Genomic DNA, 10,567 nt, shown 5'->3' with positions numbered 1-10,567 from the left:
GTGTTTTTTGTTTGTTTGTTTCTACAAAACCAGAAGGTGTCTCGGGATTTTAATGTGACACGACAAATAAAAATGAATGTAACAGACACATAAACACACTGAACAGTAACTGTATGACTAACACAAACACTCTCTGACTGATTTTTCACCCTAAAACAATTTTTTTCCCAGAAACTGAAAAAAATCCAAATAGACTATGTGAATCCAAAGCTTCTAGAGACTAGTAGTCATAGATAGATAGATTAAACCTTGATTGATCCCACAGCGGTCAAATTTACAGTGTACAGCAGCAAATAGAACATTTTGAATAAAAAAAGAGTGCAGCGCACAATGCACATAGTTTTTTTTATTTTTTATTTTATATCCCTTGTTAATCCCACGATTGAAAATTCAGATTTTTGCATATCCCCCCATCTGGGGGGGTCAGAGTGCAGGGTCAGCGCGGTACAGCGCCCCTGGAGCAGGAAGGGTTAAGGGCCAAGGGCCCATCACATTCACCCATTCACACACTGATGGCGGGAGCTGCAATGCAAGGCACCATCAGGAGCAATTAGGGGTTAGGTGTCTTGCTCAGGGACACCTCGACATGAGCACGACAAGCCGGGGATCAAACCGCAACCCATATATATATATATATATATATATATATATACATATATATATATATATATATATATATATATATATATATATATGTATATATAATTTTCTTCAGAAGAAGAAAAAAAAGCAGTATTTACAGCAAAATTTCTATGAAATTGCATAGCATCATTAAGATCAGATCAAATACGCTGGAACCCACGTTGTCTTATATGACCAAAGAATGTTCACTCAACACGCTCATGAGCGCAATATTCACCCTAAAATGACTCTCCCCCCCCTAGAAATTGAGACTTTTTTCAAATAGACAGTGCAAATATGAAATCATTGTCAGAAAAGATAATGGAAGCACCACATCTGTTGTTGTTTTCTTGATGTAAATCAAGAGGGAGAAGATAAAACTACATTTTCTTGCTTTAAAACTGCTCTATCCACACTCATGAACTTTGAGCATATTCCCAATGTGTGTCTTAGACTGACCTTTTCATGAGTCTGCATCTGCAGACTTTCTTCTGGGACTTACCCATAGTTCATAGCAACATTGGTACCGTAAAAACGTGTCTGTCCTACCTGTAATGGGAAGGAATTTGTTTGGAAGTTGAGCTTCTTTATTGCACATTTGCAGAGTTCCTTGTATTTCGCATAGGATTTAAAGCTGTTCATTGTTTCCCTGAGTTTTGTCAGTTTGCTAAAATGTATAAGTGCTACAATTTTACAACAGCTGCTGAGCAACCCCTCAAAAAGCCAATTAAACATTGTCGAAATGCACTTTGTTTTAATTGCACCTCATTGTTTCCTCACTTTCGCACCACTTTGAGACCTCACGAACTCAAGTATTCAAGCACTCCAGCTGTGACATCAGGTTTGTCTGTGAAGGTTTAGGCTTTAAGGGGCCGACTGGGATTGGGCCTCAACTGGAATAAACAGCTCATTTAAAATAACAGAAAACTTTCAGAACTAGTTACCATTTCTTCTGTTGTGGTCTTCATTGTGTCGCTGCTGATGTGTCCTACCGTCCTGGTGTCTTGATGTGAACAGAGGTTTTTTTAAATGAGTGACAGAAACAGGTACTTAGTCTCACTTTTGAAACTCAACTGGCTTCATGTTAGACGTCTCTCCTGTTGCGTGATGTGCAGTAATGAATCGGCAGCTCTGTGGTGGACTTGTAATTAAAGGTTTGAAAGTTTCCATCACTTCTGAGGACATCACATTGATTCCTATTCATCTCTGGCAGACTTAACCTCAGTCGAACGTTTCATGAGTTACATTAGGAGTTTATTTCACAACGGGACTGTGAACAGATTCAAAACAAGCATTGCACACAAACACACACGCACACACACATTGTTTCAGCCAATCAGCTGTCAGTCTTTTTGTATGCAAGCTGCAGCTGATAACATCTGAGCTGCTTGCCTGCTGCTCTGCACATGAATGAAACACACACACACACACATGCAATCACAGAGAGAGAGAGAGAGAGAGAGAGACAGAGAGATTATCACACCTCGTAAACTCAAAAGTGCCACAGAACCAAAAACAAATGAACCCACCTTAAAAACTCAGTTCATCTAAATTACAACACTTCACACATCCTCCCTCAGCTGTAAAAACTGTCCTCAGAAGTCTTGTTTCTTCTGACCGTCAGCCTAAAATCCAATTTCGGCCCCGTCCACACGAAGAGTTTCAAAAACGATCGCCGTAAAGAGGAAGGCGTCTCAGAAAATCTATGCGTCGCCACAAATGCACTCGATACGCATGGAAACGCTGTAAAACACATGTGGCGCTGTAACGATATGACGGAAATGCGCGCAAATAGAAGAAAAAAACTGTAGCCATGCGCACTTTCGGCAAAAGTTGTAAACAGAGAGCTTCATCAGCACATTTGCTACACTGTACGCCGCCATTGTTGTTGTCATGGCCGCGTGTGGCGCATGCTTGTCAATGAAGATACGAAACTATGACGCAAGCGTTTCTGAAAAGCAGCGGATCGCCCGTACACATGGAGCTGCGTATACAGCGTTTCAAAATCTTTCCACTCTGGAACCCGTTTTCAAAAATGATCGTTTACAGACCCCCAAAACGCATCTTCGTGTGGATGATACGCAGATTTGGCAAGAAATGCTCGAAACCTCGTTTCGTCTTCGTGTGGATGGGGCTTTAGACTGTTTTAATCAGATTATTGTCACAGGGTTTACTATGATGTGAGGGAAAACAAAGCATCAAACCCTCTTTTTAGGAAGTAAAGATTTGATATCTTACCTTAAAAATTACTCAAATGATACATTTTACAAGGGATCCATTCCTACAACCCGATATAAGCTGATTTTCGCCATAAGTCGGAATCTGGTGTAAATGTAAACAAAGACATTGCGTGCATCACGATATCAATCAGCAACCGGCTGATGTTCATCAGTGTTTCACTCTGTTCCCGAACATTTTACTATTTCTAATTTCACTTCCATGGAGATGGCTTACCTTTGCTTCAAAGCACTGCCATCAGAAGAGTCTGACTTATGCTTGGGAGCCATAATGAATTGCAAAAAGTTAGCAAATGTAGCACAATCCAAGGTGGCGTACAACTGTCGAATGTAAACAAACCCATCTGTTAGCACCACGTGACAACGTGTTCGTCTGCTCCGCTTGCCAACTAGTTTCACATAACCAGTTCCAACATAACAACGAAACGCCATAGGCCAAGGTTGTTGTAAACCGAGGACCCCCTGTATAATACTTTCTGAAAAGAGTTGAGTGAAAAGTGATTGTTGATGACCTGAATGAATGAGACTGTGTTCAGACTGTTTGTAGTCTGAAGCAGATTTATTTTCTCAACAGATTGATTTTCTTCTGATTTTGTCACCACCAGCAGCTTGTCATGTTTCCAGCCAGATGTTTGTCATCTGGTTGAACATCTGCACAATCAAAACACAGCTTCTTCTCCCTGTCTTTATTTTTTCATCAACAAACTTTCCTTCAAATGAATTTACTGTGCAAAGAGTTTAAACTCTGCTTCAAGGAAAACAGCATTTTAAAACAGTTGTATTGCCCTTTTTAAAAAAAAAAAAATCTAATTATGAAACAAAAAGTGGATTAGCCCACAAACCAATTCAAATCTCAAAACCACAAAATTCAATCTAGAAAATGCACAATCAAGGACATAAAACAAATCAGAACAAAACTGAATGTTTTTTTAACGACTTCTTAGAAGTTTCTGACTCTGAAATCACTGATTCAGAGTAATTTCATCTGTTATCATCTGATATAAACTTATTTTTTCTGTATTTTGAGTTAAGCTGCAAACTCACACCAACAGAAAAAAAGAAGTAAATGTAAATGTAGTTTGACCTCCAGATTTCCTCAAAACATCAACTTGATAAGAAAATGATCAGCTCTGTGGCTCCTTGGATAAGTCTGTACTGACATTGCATCAGCACTAGTGCTGCTCTAACTTTATTCAGACGTGTTAAATTAAGAGGAGATCAGCAGATCAAGCTGTACGTCTGAAGGCAGCTCTAATCCTTTGCATTCCCTGGTAAGATTGTGAGGTCCTGCTCTAGTGCAGGTTTCACAATAAAGCTTTTCACTCGCTGTTTGTGGCTCCTAATCTGCAGCAGGAGGCTCCAGATGCAAATGAAGCAGCAGTTAAAGAGGAGCACAAAAGGAGAGGAGCAGCCCTCATTGTAGACAGCAAATGAACCGAAGCAAGGAAACATTTAGCTCCTAAAGCTGAAGTCTAAACTGTCCTCAGTCTGTTCAGAAAACCTTTAACTGCCGCTTAAAACCACCCCGACCCCCTTCACACACATCTGCAAACAGCTGCAGCTTCTGAATCCGAAAGACTTTCCTCAGACACTGCTCGTGTGCCGGCTAATTTTATTAGTTAGTGACAGGAGCTAGCAGAACAATGTGCTATACACTGATGAAGAACGTGTTCCTGCAGTAGATCAATTGATTTTAACTAAAACCTCAAGGGTGGTTGTGTTCACTGTCTGAATTCAGCCTTTGTATGAAAAAGTTTGATAAATTGTTTCTACATTGAGCTAGCAGCGTGACTTCTCTAGGTAACGATAAGCTCACAAAGCTGATATATTATTTGCTGGACTCTAGTCAAATGTGTTTTAAGATGGAATTATTCATTTCATGTGCACAACAGAAGCTATACACCCCTTTGCAATACTACTTGAATTTCAAATTAAAAATGATTGGTTTACATCCCAGATAGCAAACTACGGGTGAATCAATGTTGAATCTATGGTGAGACCTAACGTCGAAATTATACAGAAAGCGCAAGGTTGATAAAATGTTGAGTCAACGTTTGCTTTTCAACCATAAATCACACTTTACCCAGATAGCAAAAGATGTTAAATCAATGTTGAATTAGGGTTAAGAAGGTTGAATTGTGGTTACGGTTGAAGATTGATGGATGGATCAACGTTGATTCAACAACATTTTGTCAACATTGAAGTTTGTGTTTAAAAGATGCCTTTGAATCTACATTGTATTTTGGTTTAATTAAAATGTTTGACAGGTCAATGTTTAATTAATGTTGAATCTATGTTTGCAAACATGTAATCTATGTAAGCAAACATTGACTCAACATTTTATCAACCTTGCACTTTCTGTATAATTTCTACGTTAGGTCTCAACATAGATTCAACATTGATTCACCCATAGTTTGCTATCTGGGATTTACTACAATAAAAAACACAGCCCACATAGTAGAACCTCAAAAAGCAAAATTTGTTCTTGCTTTCATTTCTGAGATTCAAATCTGTATTTTTTAAAGGTTTTTTCTTTTGTTTTGTGTGTCCACCTTTATTTCTACAGACAGACTCGGTGCTTCTTTGCATGCAGAATATCAGTGTTGCACAAATTTCCAGAGTGATGTTTTATCATTCAGCCTTCAGAGATTATTCTTTTTGGTATTGTTTTCTGGCGGGTTTGTGTTGCTGTATCTATCTTTGTAAAATACACTGAGTGTTTAATTGGCTTTAAGTCAGGCAGCATGCTTGGCTGGGTCACACTTTTCATCCTTGCTCTTTGGAAACCCTTGTCTCTTGGTAGTGTGCTTTAGTATATTATTTTTCTGTCATGTTTCTGGAGACTTTATGTGCCCATATTTTAATGAATATCAGCTTTCAAACATGGGCTGCACAGTGGAGTAGTGGTTAGTACTTTTGCCATGCAGCAAGAAGATCCCTGGTGCAAATCCTTGCCTGGGCTCTTTCTGCATGGAGTTTGCATGTTCTCCCTGTGGATGCCGTCTTCTCTTCTCTGACCAAAGAGTTTTCTCTGATCATTCATCATTCTTAGGTTCCCTGCCAAACTTTCATCTTGTAATTTTGTTGTAAAAACCACACCATTTTGTTGTTGTTGTTGTTGTTGTTGTTGTACTTGAATGTAATCCATTGAGGTTCACATTATGCGGTGTCCTTCATGCCATCTGAGCTGTCACAAAACCTCCAATTTCCATTGAAAACCCCATGTGCCAAGTGTAAGCAACTTTTAGGTTTTTCTGTAGAGTGATCACAGGTTTTCTACCTTGTGTGTCATTTATCACAAATATATTTACTTTTGTTATTATACTGAGGCCTGTTTTTTCCGTGTAGACTGTCTGAAGTGTCTATCTGTGAAGCTAAATTAGCTAGCAGCTACTAATAATGCTGTGCTGTGAAAAGTAGAAGCATATGCTAACACTAGTCCCTGGCCATTTATATTAGCATGCTAGAAACAAACATGTCATAATGCAACTACAAATCCTTGAGAAGTTCCTCTTACAGTAAGGTAGCACATGATTTGGAGTTGTTTACCGGAGCTTTTAGCAGCCAGCTACTAATAAGGGTAATATTTTGGAAACTGTGATAATTTATCATATGAAATGCTTTTGTTTATTTCAGTATTTAATGATCTCACTCAGATCCCCTACGCTTCTTTTAGCCTTTGTGAGATGCAGTAAAAAGCTAAATAAAAAGTAGTGTTTTGTCAGAAATCAAGATCTCAAATGAAAGTTTTTTACTTAATTGTCATCAAAATATGTGGTTCATATTGCTGTTACAGTGATTTCTGACTTGTAAACAGAGATCAGCTCAACATTTTAAGTCAGAATTGCAACAGGAAAAGTTGAATTTATGTAAAAGCTTCCCTAAAAAGTGTGCAAGTGTCTGGAAAAGCAAACTAACATGGACCCATGATGGCAGCTACAGAAAAATGTCATTAAACACTGGATTCAACTGAGAGAGTTCCATACTAAACTGACTGCAGGAGAACAGCTTTATAATATTACATGAGCAGCAGCACTTTGAAAGAAAATATGACTTTAGGACAAAAAAACTGAACACACTGTATCTACAGTCACTGCAGATAAAGGTATTGTCAGTCACACTGGGTCCTAGTAGCTTTGAAATGCAGTTATTGTGTTGGATGCAAATTGCCACCCGCCCTCCACCCCAGCACTCCCTGTGTCCATGCACATGTTAAATGAGGCTGTAGGGGTAACGGAAGAAATCTGTGAGCTTTTAGCGCTGCATGTGAGGGACAGAATAACGAGCTTCAAAAACGGCAGACCTGATCCAGGAGGATTTGCTGAGGTGAAAACAGCCACAGAGACGAATTATTCTGCAGAGTCAGGCTGCAGTCAGCTGTGTTACAGGGAATCATTAATCTGTTACTGCAACCGACTTGAGTTTCTTGAGTCTAGCCTTTAAGGCAACTTAACTATCCTGATTAAACCTGAGGAGAGGTGCTGCTTTTGAGACGTCTCAGTGAACAAATGTCCCTCTTCTTCAGGCATATAGGTGGCTTGCAAACACGTGACTTTAGCGGTGGCATTAACTTCCGGTTAATGAATACCTGGTTGTTGATAAAAGAAGATGGAGAAATAATAACCGCGCACTGTGACTGCATGGCAGGGTAAATAATCCTTCAATGTGACAGTTTTGTGACAGTAAACAAGCTAAAAACAGCAAACGCTAGCTTGTTAAGTGGGACGTTAGTGTTACCAATCTTTAAAGAATGGGTCTTAAAACCAACACAGAAAGGCTCTAAGCATGTATATCATAATAATTCACTAACCTTTAACGAAGTGATCGCCACAGACTCTGGCATTCTTTCACTCCGCTCCCTTCTAACTTAAGGAAATGTTAGCGAGCCATTTTTCTCTGCGTTTTTTGGTAAAATCCTTAGTGCGAGGCCCTTTTTTAATCTCTTCACGAGGAACCCTGAAGTATCCTTTATCAATTTCGCAATTTGATCGATTAGAACAACCTAAAACAACACACGCGAAAGGCATTTTTGACCGATAAGTGAACATTAGCCACGCTCGCTGCAGTCAACAATCAGCTCCGCTGACCACCACTTCATGATATACATAGGTAATGAGGCGGATGTGACGTCATTTCCAAGCCACCTATACAAAAATGAAGTAAAACATCAGCGCATTTTGATGAAAACTTCTGCAGTAACCTTCATGGTAATGTAGAGATTTTTTTTGATCTGTTGCAGTAATTATCCCACTATATGGTGCCATTTTCATTGTTTTTCTCAAAAACAAAACAAAACGAGAAAAACTACTTTAGCAAAACATTTGGAGTCCCTCAAGGCTCTGTTATTGGCTTCTTTTTTATTTTCTGTCTAAATAACACAATTAAGTCTGTAACTTGCAGTTTTCATCTGTTTTTTCACATGCATGTGAAAACTCCATAATGTTTCTTATATGATGTTTCCTTGGGTGCTTCCAATGTAGAGTTCGCCATTTCATCTGTTTTTTTTTTTTTTTTTATTGGAAACTTCTATAATCTTTCTTAGAACTAAAATTTTGGATGCTTCCAGGAACTGTTAATTTCCATCTATAAGGTACCATTGATTATTTAATCTAATTTAATGTATTTGTGCATATTATTATTTGAATATATCTATAATATTGGCTGTACTCTTCATAAAATTCCCTGTCTTTCTCTTGAGTTTTGTAACCAGTGATATTTTTTTTATCATTTTGTCTTTTTAATCTATGCTACTATTTTTTATTGCTTTCTTTTGTGTGTTTTCATACAACCATACAATTTCATCTAGCAGATGCTTTTATCCAAAGCGACTTACATCGGAGAAAGATACAACACCAACAAGGATCTAGTCAGAAGAAAACAACCTGGATAAGTGCCATAAAACAAATTCAAGTTAATAATAAGACAATCCTAGAACATGAACTCAACAATTATACAAATGTGTTACAGCCAAACCAACAATAATAATCTCTCCTTTAAATAAAGTTAGATATAAATAAATCTTCTCATTTATCTGCTGACATTCCTCCTCCAACCAGGATCAGGCATCACCATCCAGCAGCCAATTATAATGCAGCTGCTCTGTTGTCATGGCATCCACACATATAATTGATTCCTGCTTTCCTGTTTCCACCTGAAGAGTTCTCACCTCTTCAGCAGCAGCTCAACCTCTGACCTGTGATGGCTCCCACAACAACAGCCACATTCCTGAGTAATGGCTCAGCTCATCTATGTGAATGGACACACACACACACAAACACACACACACTTAGCCTAATCAATAGCCACATTAACAGGAGTGATTGTCTCAGCAGCTGCAGTTTGTTTTCACATGTAAAAATCTTACTGCCAGAGAAGCAGTTTTACAGGGCAACCTTCCAACCAAACTAGAAGAGAATGTATTTAAAAATATATTTTACTGATTAATTAAACATATTGTTGTCAGGATGAAACTGTTGCTGCATGACAGGAAATCAGTTGTATCATATTTGAATGCATCATGTGGACATTAGAGATGTTCATATGATCTTCTCAGTTGTGTTAAAAAATAGAAGGGATGTTTTATTAATTAGAAAAGAACTCTCTGTTTTTCTTTGTTAAAGTACTATTTTCACATATTTAACTTTTAAATCGCCAAAAGCAGCAATTCACTATATGAAATAGATTTTACTTTGGGTTAATGAGCAACTTGTTTACATGGAAACAAACTGTAGACAAACTGCTAGCTTTCAGTGTCCGTACAATGCAATTTCTTTCCTTTTTGTGTTTGAAAACTGAATTCATTCATCTATCAGAAGTTACACAAGGCTTTTCTTGTTTGTGTGGGTAGATTTGATGGATCTTTTCCACATTTCTGTATTGAAAGGAAACATCCCTCACTGTGCAGCAACAAATAGGTTTTACACTAAAGAGACTTTGAACTTTGAAGGAAGTCATCTTGGTTCAACTAATCTGGACGTGTCAAGTCTCATGTGCACATAACTTTAGTGCAGGAACTCTGAAATCCCCTTGAAAACTCCTGGAACCTGATCAAGGACTCTGCCTTCCTCCAGGAACATCCCAACCTTCGTCAAGGACTGAGAACAGTGTGGTGTCATTACAACAAACACTTTTTCTTCACATCATTGGCACTGCAGAATAAAACTTCATCATTCATCTCAATCAGAGCACTGTTTGAGTGCCATTGCAGGTGTGTCCAGGCTGAAGAAATGTTCAGTTAAAGGTCAACATGCTTACGTTTGAACCGTGATGCGTTCACTTACCTTTGTCTGTCCTGATGTTTGAACAGTGATGCCCTTAGTGACTGTTGTATGTGCCAACACTTACAGTATGTTGTATTTGATTTGGGTTAAAATGTGATGGGTTCACCTGTTTTATGTGATGCATTTCATCATGTCAACATTCAAAAAATGATGTTTCTGTTGTTATGTTGTATTTGCTGTAGTTTAAATTGTGATGCGTCCACTTACATTTGTACGTGTTTCTGCTGGAACTGTGACACATTTACCACCTGTTTTATGTAGTAACATTTAAACTGTGTTAGTTCACTTACTGTCTTGACACATGAATGGTGATGCGTTCACTTACTGTTGTATATGCTGATATTTGAACTGTTATGCATTCACTTGATTTCATTTGCTGTGGTGTAAACAGTGATGTGTTCACTTGATTTAATTTGCCTCGGTGTAAAC

This window comes from Acanthochromis polyacanthus, chromosome 16 (genome assembly GCF_021347895.1).
Source record: "Acanthochromis polyacanthus isolate Apoly-LR-REF ecotype Palm Island chromosome 16, KAUST_Apoly_ChrSc, whole genome shotgun sequence".
In the NCBI taxonomy this organism is placed as follows: Eukaryota; Metazoa; Chordata; class Actinopteri; family Pomacentridae; genus Acanthochromis; species Acanthochromis polyacanthus.
This window is presented reverse-complemented; position numbering follows the sequence as displayed.